The sequence below is a fragment of the Macrobrachium rosenbergii genome, chromosome 27 (genome assembly GCF_040412425.1).
Source record: "Macrobrachium rosenbergii isolate ZJJX-2024 chromosome 27, ASM4041242v1, whole genome shotgun sequence".
Lineage (NCBI taxonomy): Eukaryota > Metazoa > Arthropoda > Malacostraca > Decapoda > Palaemonidae > Macrobrachium > Macrobrachium rosenbergii.
The window spans coordinates 23,679,509-23,697,008 of NC_089767.1; the positions used below are offsets into that span (position 1 = coordinate 23,679,509).

Consider the following 17,500-nt stretch of genomic DNA (forward strand, 5'->3'; position numbering starts at 1 on the left):
CACGCTGCCTCTTATTGCTTTTCATCACACGAATGAGTGAGATCCACGTGGCAGACGAAATTAAAAAATGACACATAGAAAAATACTAATGGGAAAAAACTGAATGCATCATCCTTTTCAGGGGAAGTAAAAAAAATCAACATAAAGTCAAACGATACGAAAATAAAATGTTTTTTATTCCGAAAACAAAATAAAAAAGTATTTTGGAGTAATGCATTAGTTCGTCTGTAATACAATTTGTAGTCGTATTTTTTTTTACACTAAATCATATAGAGTAGCCCAGCTTTATGGAAAACTCTAATGGGAACTTAATAAAATTTGATGACAACTTACAACAATGAAACCTGATTCGAACACATCGTCTTTCATTTACGTTTCATCACACGAATGAAAAGGGTTCTTGTGAAAGACGAAACTAAAAAAAAAGTACACATAGTAAAATACTGATAGAAAAAAATTAATGCATCAGCCTATTATGGGAAAGTAAGAAAAAGACTCAACATAAAGTTTAACAGTACGAAAATAAAATGCTTTTATTTTGAAAACAAAATAAAGAAGTGTTTTAGAGTAATGCAGTTGTTCGTCTGTGCTATAATCTGTAGTGTAGTTTTATGGAAAAACTCTAATGGGAACTGAATGAAACTTTATTACAACTTACAACACTGACACACGATTCGAAGACATCGTCTTTCATCACGTTTCTGAAACTTTATGCAACTTACAACACTGACACACGATTCGAAGACATCGTCTTTCCAACTTACAACACTGACACACGATTCGAACACATCATCTTTCATCACGTTTCTGAAATTATATTACAACTTACAACAACGACACTATTCGAACACATCGTCCACTGACACACGATTCGAACGTATCGTCTTTCATCATGTTTCTGAAACTTTATTACAACTTACAACACTGACACACGATTCGAACACATCGTCTTTCATCACGTTTCTGAAACTGTATTACAACTTACAACACAGACACAAGATTCGAAGACATCGACTTTCATTACGTTTCTGAAACTTCATTACAACTTACATCACTGACACACAATTCGAACACATCGTCTTTCATCACGTTTCTGAAACTGTATTACAACTTACATCACTGACACACGGTTCGAACCCGTCGTCTTTCATTACATTGCACCACACGAATGAGTAAGGTCCACGTGAAAGACGAAATAAAAAAAAAAAAAAAGATAGGTGGGAAAATACTAAAATGAAAAAAAACATCATCTTATTATGAGGAAGTAAAAAAAAAAATAGGCAACATAAAGTTAAACAATACAGAAATGTCTCTATTGTTTGCAAAGCGTTTGAGCGCCAGGAAATTTCAAGTCCAATTTAAAGATTAATGTTGGGAGCTGATGAGACATTCAACGTTCTTGTGTTTAAAATCGACGAAATTAAAAAAAAGAGTAATATAAAAAGTTAAACGATAAAAAAGAATGAGGAGAGATGCGGAAGAACAGAGGAAAAATGAACTAGAGTTTTACATAGTTATTATGAAATGTTACCGGAACCGGCTTAAGTAAAAGGAAAAAGCATGACAAAACCGCCATTTTATATAATTAAAAGAGAGAGGAATATAGAAACGTGAAGCGATAAAAAGGAATAAAGATAGCTGCGGACGAACAGAACAAAAATGAACTAGCATTTTACTTAATTGTTATGAAATGTTACTTGAATTGCCGACATAATGGGAAAATAATCGCAAAATAAAAAACTAACACACGCAAATCCACAGACAGAGAGAGAGAGAGAGAGAGAGAGAGAGAGAGAGAGAGAGAGAGAGAGAGAGAGAGATGTCTGTATGATTTGCATTTATTTATAAAGTATTGTGATATCAAATACTTAGTCCATTTGTCGGACTTACGTTCAATATCGTAAATATTCACGATAACAAAAAACAATTAATCTCTTTGTGAATGCGAGACGTGATCATCTTAAAGCGGCCTGGAAAAGAATGGTAAATATTCATGGGAAAATTAAATCACATATTTTGTTCGACAACAAGAATATTTGCTTTTAATAACTTGATATTCTTTTTCATGTTTACTTCCGGAATGCATCTAAAGGGGACATTGCATTGTTGGTTCACTGAAGTACTTCAGAAAGGGCGTTTGATTATTAGATCATTCAGAAACGTTTTTGTAATGAAAAATAACAAAGAACGTAAAAGATATTGTTATTTGTAAATTAGTCAACATTATAGAAGGAAATTAATGAATGAGAAGGTTGACGGGCTATGGTCGAGACAGTGAAATTAGGATGTTTTATCCGTAGAGTTTTGTAACACTTGCCACTTGTTTATTTTTAAAAGGTAATCTTGCAATATTGAGCAGTGTGGGGTCGTGTCAGTACTTTGGTAGGTGACCACCAGGAAAGGCCAGACAGACGTACTCGGCACATAAGCCCCTTGAACCTTTATGGGGAAGGGTGTGGGGCTAGTAACCCTCAGCCCAGAAAGAAGGGTAAAATCTTTTAGTAGGCCTGGGATTATATACAATATATATATATATATATATATATATATATATATATATATATATATATATATATACATATATATATATATATATATATATATATATATATATATATATATATATATATATATACTGTATGTATATACATATTGTATATATGTATACATATAAACATATACACTGTACATACGTACACACACATATTTATATATATATATGTGTGTGTGTATATGTATGTATGTATGTATGTATGTATGTATTATGTAGATATACAAGTATATATATGACACACATGCACTGAATACATGCCACCAGACAATTAGCCAAACGAGCCAATACCCACGCCCACGCGAATGCGACGGCAGGAGAAGCAGCAGTTTCTCCAGCAGCACCGACAACAACATAGTAACTACCGGCTCATTTGACGCCTGCGTGTGCATTCTCGCGAACGCGTGACCGAAGGATGCCAGACTATATACAAGAAGAAGAAGAGACGACACTATGCTAGTGGCCAGCCCGCCTGAGTCTCTCGTAGAGTGTCTCAGTGCTGCCCCGAGCTCGGTGGGCTTCGGACGTGTTCGTGTTGTCGGTGGGTTTCTTACGTTGGTCTCTGTGATGTCTCCCCGGTAGGTTGGTTGCCCGGCGAAAATCGGTTTCATGACATTATGAATAAATCAGAAGGTAAATTTTTAAGAGCTGCACGACGCGTTGATTTAGTATTTTCGGAGGGAAATATAAATTTTTAGTATGCACAGTTCATGGCTGCATTTGAGTGAATTTCATTAACTTTAAAATGAAAGTTGTGATGATTTGATGAATTTAATTTGAATTGGATTTTATGGATGCAACAAAATTCATTATGCGAACAATTTATTTTCTGTATTAAATTTTGACCAAAGTTTAAAAAATAAGATTTTCAGTGCTTATTGAACGAAAACAGTAAAGAAATTAATAACATTAAGACAATAGAAATTACTGTAAATGACATTACCATAACAAAAACTTTTCATTCAAAGGATTTAATTGATTCCACTTTCCATTGGAAAAATCGATCCATTGACCATCAGTATTAAGTGTTGTGTAATAAACTGAAATAAAAAAAGGATAGTTATAATTTATATATAAGGTAATATAAGCATAACTTTCTTATTGATGCTGACAAAAAATAAAAGTTAGATCTGAAATAAGTGTCACCGTAACCTACGGCTTAATACTGGAATGAGGAAGAAAAGGAATGGATAGATGTTACGTCGTTTATTAAGGTAAGCTTCTCTATGGCACAGAAAATATGATTGATTTAATTATAAATATTCTATTTGCTGTTGCTAGTCGCTCTTGTCCACTTTTAATTTCATAATCATTAGTCGATATTTTTTTCAGTGCATTGCTTATTTGTACGATTATTTTTTTATACTGTATTCGTTGTTAATATGATAATATTTTCCTTATATTTCTCGTTAGTATGATTATGTTTTTCACTGTAGTCCTTGTTAATATAATTATCTACTCACTGCGTTCCTTATTTGTTCGATTATTTTTTTACTGTATTCTAATTTGTATGATTATTTTTTTTTCACTGCAGTCACTATTTGTACGATTATTTTTTTTTTTTACCGTAATCCTTATTTGCATGATTATTTTTTATTGCATTTCTTATTTATATGCTTTTTTCACTGTTTCCTTATTTGTATGATTATTTTTTCACTATTCTCTATATGAGTGTGATTATTTTTTTTTTTACCGTATTCCTTATTTGTATGATTATTTTTTCACCAAATTCCGTCTTTGCAAGATTATTTTTCCCGTTTGTTCATCATTTGTATGATTATTTTTTTCCCACTGTATTCCTTATTTGCATAATTTATTTTCTCACTGCATTCGTTATTTATAAGGTTATTTTTTCATTATATTCCTTTTTTTTTGCTTATTTTTCCACTGTATTCCTCATTTTTATTATTAGTTTCACTGTCTTCCTTATTTGTATTAGTTATTTTATCACTGCATTCCTTATTTGTAAGATGATTTTTTCACTGCATTCCGTATTTGTGTGATTAGTTTTTCACAATGTTTAAGATTTCTGTGGTTATTTTTGCGTTGTATTTGTACGATTATTTCTTCACTATTCCACATTTTTATGATTATTTTTTTCACTGTATTCCACAATTTTTCTATCATAACCAAAATTGAGTATATCTTGATAAGATGATATCCACTTCCGGTTATACAAATGTTGATGCAAATGTTCGTGGTCTCGCCATAATTTCCGGTTAAGGATGGTAGAGCCCGAGAATTTATGAATGCTAATATTTTCATATTCTCGCATGATGTCCCGGTGCATACACAAATTGCATTAAGCTGCAATACTGCACGTCAACTCTTTACACCGGAAGTGGAATTTGAATTCGGACGCAAGGTTGTAAACATTTTTATGTAAATATGCCCTGTAAGGAAAATATGGGTGTTATTTTTTTTCCATGTATGCATGTTTACGTGCATGCGTTCATGTTTGCATTGCTCTTTCGATGTTTGGGTGTTATGGGATGATAAACACATAATTCAGCTGTCTTTTAAAGATGGGCTACCGGCTTCGTATTTGTCAAATATGTATTATACATTCTTTATTTCTAACATTGTCAATTGATGAATTGTTCATATATAATCATATATATATACTTTATATATATATATATATATATATATATATATATATATATAATATATATAATATATGAAATATAATATATAACACACACACACATTACACATACACACATATATATATATATATATATATATATATATATATATATATATATATATATATACATATATACATATATATATATGTATGTGTGTGTGTGAATATACTTATACGAATTCGAAAAAGGGAAAGCGATATACGGAGTGACAGAATCAAAGATAAATTGCTCACGCCTACGAGTTACACTAAAAAGGGAACACAGCTGAAAGGTCTTCAACAGAAAACGGGTCAGCCTAATTTCTTTTAATTTTCTGATATCCATTATTCCTCTCATTCCCTTTTTATTCTTATTATTTTTTATTCACTCATTTGGAAATCTGAGTTATTAAATTAATGAGTTGTTGATGACTGTTGAATTCGGACGCAAGATTGTAAACATTTTTATTTAAATATATATATATATATATATATATATATATATATATATATATATATATATATTCTCTTGTTCAATTACCCATTTTTTACAGTCATTCTTAGCTAAATAAGGTCTCATTCACTCAGTTGGCAATCTGAGTTATCAATAACGTGATTATGAGATTAATATATATTTTCTTCCCTGTTTAATAACTAATTTATTATTATTACTTTTTATAAATGTGCTAATTTTCTTTCATTAAAATTTCTACTTTTGTTGTCATTATGTTGTAATGGATAATTTGTCAATTAAGATATCCTGTTCTAAAAAATATTATATCAGGATATTTTGTTCTAAAAAATATATCAGGATATTCTGTTCTAAAAAATATTATACCTGGATATTCTGTTCTAAAAAATATATCAGGATATTCTGTTCTGAAAAATATAATATCAGGATATTCTGTTCTAAAAAAATATATCAGGATATTCTGGTCTAAAAATATTATATTAGGATATTTTGTTCTAAAAAAATATTATACCAGGATATTCTGTTCTAAAAAATATTATACCGGGATATTCTGTTCTAAAAATTATTATATCAGGATATTCTGCTCTAAAAATATTATATCAGGATATTCTATTCTAAAAAATATTGTATCAGGATATTCTGTTCTAAAGATTATTATATCAGGATATTCTGCTCTAAAAAATATTACAGTATATCAGGATATTCTGTTCTAAAAAATATTGTATCAGGATATTCTGTTCTAAAAAATATTATATCAGGATATTCTGTTCTAAAAAATATTATATCAGGATATCCTGTTCTAAAAAATATTGTATCAAGATATTCTGTTCTAAAAAATATTATATCAGGATATCCTGTTCTAAAAAATATTATATCAGGATATTCTGTTCTAAAAATATTATATCAGGATATCCTGTTCTAAAAAATATTGTATCAGGATATTCTGTTCTAAAAATATTATATCAGGATATCCTGTTCTAAAAAATATTGTATCAGGATATTCTGTTCTAAAAAATATTATATCAGGATATCATGTTCTGAAAAATATTATAGCAGGATATTCTGTTCTGACATCGAAATCTGGTTAATGTATTTTGATACTCTTAAAGCATTTTCCTTTATTTTTCCATAATGCTAATTATCTATCATTAAAACTGCTACTTTTCTTGTCAGAATGTTGTAATGGGTAATCTGTCAATTACACCATCGGGTGTAGTGACATTACAAAATACAGAAAAACTACCCTCCAAACATTCATTAGGATTTTCTGTTCAAATCTGGATAATGCGTTATGATACTCTTTAAACAAATATTCCTTTATTTTTCCACATGAAAACCAAAATGTATTATCTGGCGGCCTCAACACAATGGTAATGCAATAAACTTGTTCATCAAGACTTCCGCAATTTGTGATGGACATCAGTCCCATTTATATTCCTGCTGGACGTATATGATGCATCTGCAACAAAAGTGGGCTAAGCCTGCTTCTCTCTCTCTCTCTCTCTCTCTCTCTCTTGTTCCGTCACTATGTAAACGCTTTTTTTTAATGGTATTTTATGAAGTTTCTTCTCTGGAATAAAATGAGTTTTCTTTGTGAAAAAGCAAATAACAGTCGTCATTATTTAGTTTCGTAGACTGATATATGTTATATTCACTGACAAATATGTATTCCATTTACTTACAAATATAAGAACAGTGTCAACTGTTGAAGTTAACTTAAGGGAAATCAAAGAATATAAATAAAACTTATCAGTTATTTGACTGGAAGAAAAAAACTTTCACCTCTGCAAATAATATATTCTTTGGAATAGTATTAATTTATATTTCATTCATTGGGCTCGTGGTCAGGTCGACTCGTTCACCGTGGGTCCCGAGATGAAGACTCACTCAGGCCGTGATAGACTTTGTCTGGCAGGCGACCTTCCTGTTTCTGTAGCTAGGGGTATCGACCCTCGTGTCTAGGTGGTGTGTGATAGGGGAAGGGGGAAAGGGAATAAGGCCATTGCCTTGTTCCCCCCAGGTCTCAATTCAGTGAGGAGAGCTATTGGGGGCTGGTCTCCCGTTTGTGTATGCTAGGTCTCTTGACTCTGGCCTGTTCCTTTAAACAACACTAATGTTATATTCACACAGGACCTTTAAACCTTTAAACCACACTAATGTTATATTCACACAGGACCTTTAAACCTTTAAACCACACTAATGTCCTATTCACATGGACCTTTAAACTGCACTAATATATTCGGACATGACCTTTAAACCTTTAAACCATATTGTCACACTTACACATGAACTTTATACCTCACTAATATTATATTCACACAGCCTTTAAAGCTTTAAACCATAGTGATGCCGTATTCACACATGACCTTTAAGCCTTTAAAGCACAATAATGTCATATTCACACGTGACCTCTAAACCTTTAAACCACACCAATATGATATTTACACGTGTTCCTTTGAACCTTTAAACCATATATTCATTGTCACACATGATCTTCAAACTTCACTAAGGTTATATTCACACGTGACCTTGAAATATTTAAACCACACTAATGTTATATTCACATGCAACCTTTAAACATATAAATCACACTAATGTTATATTCACGCGTGACCTTTAAACGTTTAAACAACACTAATGTTATATTCACATGTGACCTTTAAACATTTAAATCACACTAATGTTTTATTCACACGTGACCTTTATACATTTAAATCACACTAATGTTATATTCCCACGTGACCTTTAGACATTTAAACCATACTAATGTTATATTCACACGTGACCTTTAAACATTTAAATTACACTAATGTTATATTCACACGTGACCTTTAAACATGTAAACCACGCTAATGTTTATTCACACGTGATCTTTAAATATTTAAACTATATACTAATGTCATATTTGCATATGACCTTTAAATATTTAAACCACACTAATGTTATATTCACACGTGACCTTTAAACATTTAAATCACACTAATGTTTATTCACACGTGACCTTTAAACATTTAAACCACACTAATGTTTATTCACACGTGACCTTTAAATATTTAAACCACACTAATGTTATATTCACACGTGACCTTTAAACATTTAAACTACACTAATGTTTGTTCACACGTGACCTTTAAATATTTAAACCACACTAATAATATATTTGCATATGACCTTTGAATGTTTAAACCACACAAATATCATATTCACATATGACCTTTAAGCTTTTAAAATGTGCTGATATCATATTCACATTTGACCTTTAAACAATTTAAACCACACTAATGTCATATTCACATGTGACATTTAAACCCTAAAATTATTCTGTTTTATTTGCATGTGGTCTTTAAACCATACTCTCATAGTCAGACATGGTTTTGAACCACTCTAATGTTATACTAAAGTCGTATTCACACGTGACCTTTAAACCTTTAATCCGCAATAATGTCATATTCACACGTGATCTTTAAATCTTTAAACCTTACTGTAATATGCAGACATCCTTTAAACTGCCCTAATGTTATGTTAACATGAAACCTGGAAAACCTTAAGCCATAATAATGCTATATTCACATGTCCCTTTAAAATTTTAAACCACTCCAATGTTATATTCACATGCAAACTTTTAAACAAACTTATGTCATCTTCACACATGACCTTTAAATTTTAAAACCACTCTAATTTTATATTCACATGTAAACTTTAAACCACACTACAGTAATATCATATTCACACGTGGCCTTTAAATATTTAAATCATTGTAATGTTATATTCACGTGCAACCTTTTAACCAAGCTTTTATTATCTTCACATATGACCTTTAAACATTTAAACCACTCCAATGTTATATTCATATGTAGAATTTAAACCACAATAATCTCGTAGTCACACATGACCTTTAAATATTTAAGTATTTAGGTCATTCTAATGTTAAATTAACAAGCAATTTTAAAAACGCACGAATGTCATATTCAAATGCAAACTTTAAACCTTTAAATCACTCTGTCATATTCACTTGAAAACTTCAAACCTTTAGACCACTCTAATGTCATATTCAGACGTGACCTTTAAACCTTTAAGCCACTTTAATGTCATATTCAGACGCGAACTTTAAACCTTTAGACCACTCTAATGTCATATTCAGACGCGAACTTTAAACCTTTAAGCAACTTTAATGTCATATTCAGACCGAACTTTAAACCTTTAAACCACTCTAATGTCATATTCAGATGCGAACTTTAAACCTTTAAACCACTCTAATGTCACATTCAGACGTGAACTTTAAACCTATAAACCACTTTAATGTCATATTCTGACGCAAACTTTAAGCCTTTAAACCACTCTGTCAAATTCAAATGCGAACTTTAAACCATTCTAATGTCATATTCAGATGCGAACTTTAAACCTTTAAACCACTCTAACATCACATTCAAACGTTAACTTTAAACCTTTAAACCATAATGTCATATTCAGACGTGAACTTTAAACCTTTAAACGACTCTAATGTCACATTCAGGCGCGAACTTTAAACCTATAAACCACTCTAATGTCACATTCAGACGCGAACTTTAAACCTTTAAACCACTCTAATGTCACATTCAGACGTGAACTTTAAATCTTTAAACTACTTTAATGTCATATTCAGAAGCGAACTTTAAACCTTTAAACAACTTTAATGTCATATTCAGATGCGAACTTCAAAACTTTAAACCACTCTAATGTCATATTCAGATGCGAACTTAAACCTTTAATCCACTCTAATGTCATATTCACTCGCAAACTTTAAACCTTTAGACCACTCTGATGTCATATTCAGACGCGAACTTTAAACCTTTAAGCCACTCTAATGTCATACAGATGCGAACTTTAAACCTTTAAACCACTCTAATGTCACATTCAGACGCGAACTTTAAACCTTTAAACCACTTTAATGTCATATTCAGACGCGAACTTTAAACCTTTTAAACCACTCTAACGTCACATTCAGATGCGAACTTTAAACCTTTAAACCACTCTGTCACATTCAGACACGAACTTTAAATCTTTAAACCACTATAATGTCACATTCAGGCGCGAACTTTAAACCTTTAAACCACTCTAATGGCATATTCAGACGTGAACTTTAAACCTTTAAACCACTCTAATGTCACATTCAGACGTGACTATAAATCTTTAAACCACTTTAATGTCAAATTCAGACGCGAACTTTAAACCTTTAAACCACTTTGTCCAATTCAGACGCGAACTTTAAAACTTTAAACCACTCTAATGTCATATTCAGACGCGGACTTTAAACCTTTAAGCAACTTTAATGTCATATTCAGACCGAACTTTAAACCTTTAAACCACTCTAATGTCATATTCAGATGCGAACTTTAAACCTTTAAACCACTCTAATGTCACATTCAGACGTGAACTTTAAACCTATAAACCACTTTAATGTCATATTCTGACGCAAACTTTAAGCCTTTAAACCACTCTGTCAAATTCAAATGCGAACTTTAAACCATTCTAATGTCATATTCAGATGCGAACTTTAAACCTTTAAACCACTCTAACATCACATTCAAACGTGAACTTTAAACCTTTAAACCACTCTAATGTCATATTCAGACGTGAACTTTAAACCTTTAAACGACTCTAATGTCACATTCAGGCGCGAACTTTAAACCTAAAACCACTTTGTCACATTCAGACGCGAACTTTAAACCTTTAAACCACTCTAATGTCACATTCAGACGTGAACTTTAAATCTTTAAACTACTTTAATGTCATATTCAGAAGCGAACTTTAAACCTTTAAACAACTTTAATGTCATATTCAGATGCGAACTTTTTAAACCACTTTAATGTCATATTCAGATGCAACTTAAACCTTTAATCCACTCTAATGTCATATTCACTCGAAACTTTAAACCTTTAGACCACTCTGATGTCATATTCAGACGCGAACTTTAAACCTTTAAGCCACTCTAATGTCATACAGATGCGAACTTTAAACCTTTAAACCACTCTAATGTCACATTCAGACGCGAACTTTAAACCTTTAAACCACTTTAATGTCATATTCAGACGCGAACTTTAAACCTTTAAACCACTCTAACGTCACATTCAGATGCGAACTTTAAACCTTTAAACCACTTGTCACATTTAGAACGAACTTTAAATCTTTAAACCACTATAATGTCACATTCAGGCGCGAACTTTAAACCTTTAAACCACTCTAATGGCATATTCAGACGTGAACTTTAAACCTTTAAACCACTCTAATGTCACATTCAGACGTGACTATAAATCTTTAAACCACTTTAATGTCAAATTCAGACGCGAACTTTAAACCTTTAAACCACTTTGTCCAATTCAGACGCGAACTTTAAAACTTTAAACCACTCTAATGTCATATTCAGACGCGAACTTTAAACCTTTAAGCAACTTTAATGTCATATTCAGACCGAACTTTAAAAACTTTAAACCACTCATAATGTCATATTCAGATGCGAACTTTAAACCTTTAAACCACTCTAATGTCACATTCAGACGTGAACTTTAAACCTATAAACCACTTTAATGTCATATTCTGACGCAAACTTTAAGCCTTTAAACCACTCTGTCAAATTCAAATGCGAACTTTAAACCATTCTAATGTCATATTCAGATGCGAACTTTAAACCTTTAAACCACTCTAACATCACATTCAAACGTGAACTTTAAACCTTTAAACCACTCTAATGTCATATTCAGACGTGAACTTTAAACCTTTAAACGACTCTAATGTCACATTCAGGCGCGAACTTTAAACCTATAAACCACTCTAATGTCACATTCAGACGCGAACTTTAAACCTTTAAACCACTCTAATGTCACATTCAGACGTGAACTTTAAATCTTTAAACTACTTTAATGTCATATTCAGAAGCGAACTTTAAACCTTTAAACAACTTTAATGTCATATTCAGATGCGAACTTCAAAACTTTAAACCACTCTAATGTCATATTCAGATGCGAACTTAAACCTTTAATCCACTCTAATGTCATATTCACTCGCAAACTTTAAACCTTTAGACCACTCTGATGTCATATTCAGACGCGAACTTTAAACCTTTAAGCCACTCTAATGTCATACAGATGCGAACTTTAAACCTTTAAACCACTCTAATGTCACATTCAGACGCGAACTTTAAACCTTTAAACCACTTTAATGTCATATTCAGACGCGAACTTTAAACCTTTAAACCACTCTAACGTCACATTCAGATGCGAACTTTAAACCTTTAAACCACTCTGTCACATTCAGACACGAACTTTAAATCTTTAAACCACTATAATGTCACATTCAGGCGCGAACTTTAAACCTTTAAACCACTCTAATGGCATATTCAGACGTGAACTTTAAACCTTTAAACCACTCTAATGTCACATTCAGACGTGACTATAAATCTTTAAACCACTTTAATGTCAAATTCAGACGCGAACTTTAAACCTTTAAACCACTTTGTCCAATTCAGACGCGAACTTTAAAACTTTAAACCACTCTAATGTCATATTCAGACGCGAACTTAAACCTTAGACCACTCTAATGTCATATTCACTTGCAAACGTTAAACCTTTAGACCACTTTAATGTCATATTCAGACGCGAACTTTAAACTTTGAAGCCACTCTAATGTCATATGCAGACGCGAACTTTAAACCTTTAGACCACTCTAATGTCATATTCAGACGCGAACTTTAAACCTTTAAGCCACTCTAATGTCATATTCAGACGTGAACTTTAAATCTTTAAACCACTCTAATGTCACATTCAGACGTGAACTTTAAACCTTAAAACCATTGAATGTGATATTCAGACGCCAACTTTAAGCCTTTAAACCAATCTGTCAAATTCAGATGAGAACTTTAAACCTTTAAACCATTCTAATGTAATATTCAGATGCGAACTTTAAACCTTTAAACGATTCCAATGTCATATTCAAATGCGAACTTCAAAACTTTAAACCACTCTAATGTCATATTCAGACTCGAACTTTAAACATTTAAACCACTCTAATGTCATATTCAGACGCGAACTTTAAACCTTTAAACCACTCTAATGTCATATTCAGACAGGAACTTTAAACCTTTAAACAACTCTAATGTCATATTCAGACGCGAGCTTTAAACCTTTAAACCATTCTAATGTCATATTCAAACGAAAACTTTAAACCACTCTAATGTCATATTCAGACACAAACTTTAAACCACTCTAATGTCATATTCAGACGCGAAGTTTAAACCTATAAACCACTCTAATGTCATATTCAGATGCGAACTTTAAACCTTTAAACCACTCCAATGTCGCATTGAGACGCGAACTTTAAATCTTTAAACCATTCTAATGTCATATTTGCATTCAGCATTTAAGCCATTAAACCACTCTGATGTTATATTCTATTTTTCAAGATTTGTTTCAGAAGAAATCAGGGAAGAAGAAGGTTGGGTTAAAGAAAATTTTTGGGTGCTCTTGCTTACAAAGTGTTATTTTTTAGCTGTTCTCTCTCTCTCTCTCTCTCTCTCTCTCTCTCTCTCTCTCTCTCTCTCTCTCTCTCTCTCTCTCACACACACATACATACAGACATATATATATATATATATATATATATATATATATATATATATATATATATATATATATATATATATATATATATATATATATATATATGTATATATATATATATATATATATATATATATATATATATATATATATATATATAAATATATATATATATATATATATATATATATATATATATATATATATATATATATATATATATATATATATACATACACGTGTGTGTTTTGTGTATGTATGTACACATGTATTTATGTATGTATACACACTTAAACATCTATTCCTCTCATTCAGTTTAAGAATATTTTCTTCACTAAGACATGCTACAGGTACCCCTGGTCAGCAATTTCATTCACCTCACCATCACTGAACAGTAAAGCAAAAACTTTAAGAACGAAAAATCATCAGGTATTACCACGAATACCCAGAACGAAAAAATATAAGACTGAGCAAGATTAGAGAGAGCATGAAACAAATATAAGACTGGGCAAGATTAGAGGAAGCATGAAAAAGACGAGAGGAAGTTTAGACGAGAAAGAGAGAGAGGTAGTGAGGTTTTAGCTATCAAGCAGCCAAGTAACACGCTGGAGAGTGAAGAACTAATGGAGAGGTGCCTAGGACGTTTGATGTCAAAATATTTACGACACAACGAAAGCTTGAGATGGGCACTCCCTGCTTTTGACGAGAAGGTGGTCTTAAAGAAATGGGTGTTAATTTTTGGCTCGGATCGAAGAGGATGAATTAGGCGGTATATAAATTATATATATATATATATATATATATATATATATATATATATATATATATATATATATATATATATATATATATATATAATTCAATAGACAGGAAATTCTATGCATGTATCAGAATATGCATGAGCATGAAGAAGCTCCTCTCTCTCTCTCTCTCTCTCTCTCTCTCTCTCTCTCTCTCTCTCTCTCTCTCTCTCTCTCTCTCTCTCTGCCTGAATATCTTCAAACCAAACAAATAGGCAAAGACACGCTTTTGCACAAATATATGGATGTACGTATGTTCTTACATATACATACATACATACATTCATACATACATAAATATGTATATATATATTACATATATACACATACATTCACACATATAATATATGTATATACACATATATATGCATATATATAATATATATGTATAATATATATATATATATATATATATATATATATATATATATATATATATATATATTATGTATGTATGTATGAATGTATGTATATGTAAGCCCTTACATACATCCATACGTTTGTGCAAAAGCGCGTCTTTGCCTATTTGTTTGGTTTCAAGATAGACAGGCAGAAAGAGAGAGAGAGAGAGAGAGAGAGAGAGAGAGAGAGAGAGAGAGAGAGAGAGAGAGAGAGAGAGAGAGAGAGAGGGGAGCAGCTTTCATGCTCATGCATATTTTGATACATACACAGAATTTTCCTGTCTGTTAAATTAGATTCTCGTTTGAATATTGGTTTCCAGAGGGATCTGCATGATGAACACTTACTTATTCAATGTTTTTAGGTAACCGCGTGAATATACCAAAGAATTGTTTGTTGTATATTACTGCAAAAGTAATTTTCGTGAAATATCAGCCAATTTCGTACGTCAGCAAACTCTTCGAACCCACTCAGACACGCACACAAATGCAAACACCCACCCACACACACACATATATATATATATATATATATATATATATATATATATATATATATATATATATATATATATATATATATATATATATATATATATATATATAATTAAAATGTTTTCTTCACTCTCTCTAAATTTCCCAGTTATATTCACTCTCCTAAGCCTATTATTCTCCATTTTCTCTGTATGACCAAACCACCTCGAAAGACTCTTCCCTGTCTTTCATTCATGACACTTTGATAGCACTATCTCATCTCTGCAAGTTTCATCTTTAGAACATCCGTTCTTTATATAAACTGCCTTTTTCTCTTTCGTTCACATTCAGCAAATTTGGTGAACAGTCACTTCTTTCTCAATTTTAGTATGTGTGAACACTACTTTTATCAACTTGAAATCTTCTTCAGTGACCTTGCTGCCTCCCTTGTTGAACTTATTCGTTGATTTACCTCTTCTCTAATTGTCCCATGGCCCAATGCATTTAGTTCTAAAACGCCATATGAGGAAACCATTCACGTAATATCGTGCCTTGCTGGCTTCATTTTTCTTCATAACTCTCCCCCTTGCTTACATTAATCGCCACTCTTTTGTCTTAGAAACTCTTAAGCAATAAAGTATTTAGTGTCAGTTCCCACTAGTAGATCGCGGGGGCGGGGGAACCTGGGCACGTCCCCCCCCCATGAGAAATAATGATAAAATAATAATATTGAAGATTTACATAATAACATAAATATAAAAATGGGAAAAAAAAAAAAATCTATTAAAGAAATAATATATATATATATATATATATATATATATATATATATATATATATATATATATATATATATATATATATACTATATATATATGTGTGTGTGTGTGTATATGTATATGAAAATTGATGGCCACTATGAAATTTTTCTGGATCCGCTAGTGCACTTTCTTATACAGGTTCTGATATGACCAGTCTGTCTAGCTACTCACACACACATACACACAGACGCACACACATGCACATTCACACAAGCGCAACACCTAAGTTGTTTGACGCGCTGCGGGTGAGCATTTATTGCAGTTTTGAGAAGTGGATGACAGTGTGGAAGCCTTTTGCGCTGGAGTTTCATCCGCAATTCATGTTTAAAACATGAATGAGACAGGGATCATCGTTTGAAGTAGATGTTGGGCGTTGGAAATTTTTTTTGGTTACGAGATAACTTGGCACTGTTTCCTACGGATGTTGTTTGTTGTTTGTTCCCTGTTCTTTGTTTACTGGAATTACTCCTATTAACAAACACTCCGATCCCTTAAGAAATGGGTGTTAATGGACTTCTCCCTTTAAGTAACGACAGAAACTCATCTTTAAACAAAAAAGAAAGGCAGGTTAAATGATTCGGGAAACGCCGAAGAATTCAGAGAATTCCTCATTATAAAAGTAAATACCAAGAGCGAGTTCAAACTGAGTTGAATCGACACTGTAACACATTTCACGGCTCTTTTGCATTGCAAATGATGCAAGAGTTCAGAATGCACGTTTGCATAAGAAAAGTCAATTGCTAGATGCATTAATTCAGCGTTAG

At 31.8% G+C, this 17,500-nt stretch overlaps 1 protein-coding gene across 6 annotated transcripts in view; it reads left to right on the forward strand.

Moving 5' to 3' along the window:
* Positions 1-2,920: 2,920 nt before the first annotated feature.
* The window catches only part of LOC136853499 (probable G-protein coupled receptor B0563.6), a 658,658-nt gene continuing 644,078 nt past the window's right edge, over positions 2,921-17,500 (forward strand). Inside the window, exons 1-2 of one of the 6 annotated variants that reach the window (XM_067129160.1) lie at positions 2,921-3,129; positions 3,571-3,765. The gene's annotated coding sequence lies outside the window, so the exon portion shown is untranslated. Of the gene's footprint in view, positions 3,766-17,500 lie in introns of all 6 variants that reach the window. The other 5 variants (XM_067129156.1, XM_067129157.1, XM_067129158.1 and 2 more) reach the window with 5 other exon arrangements.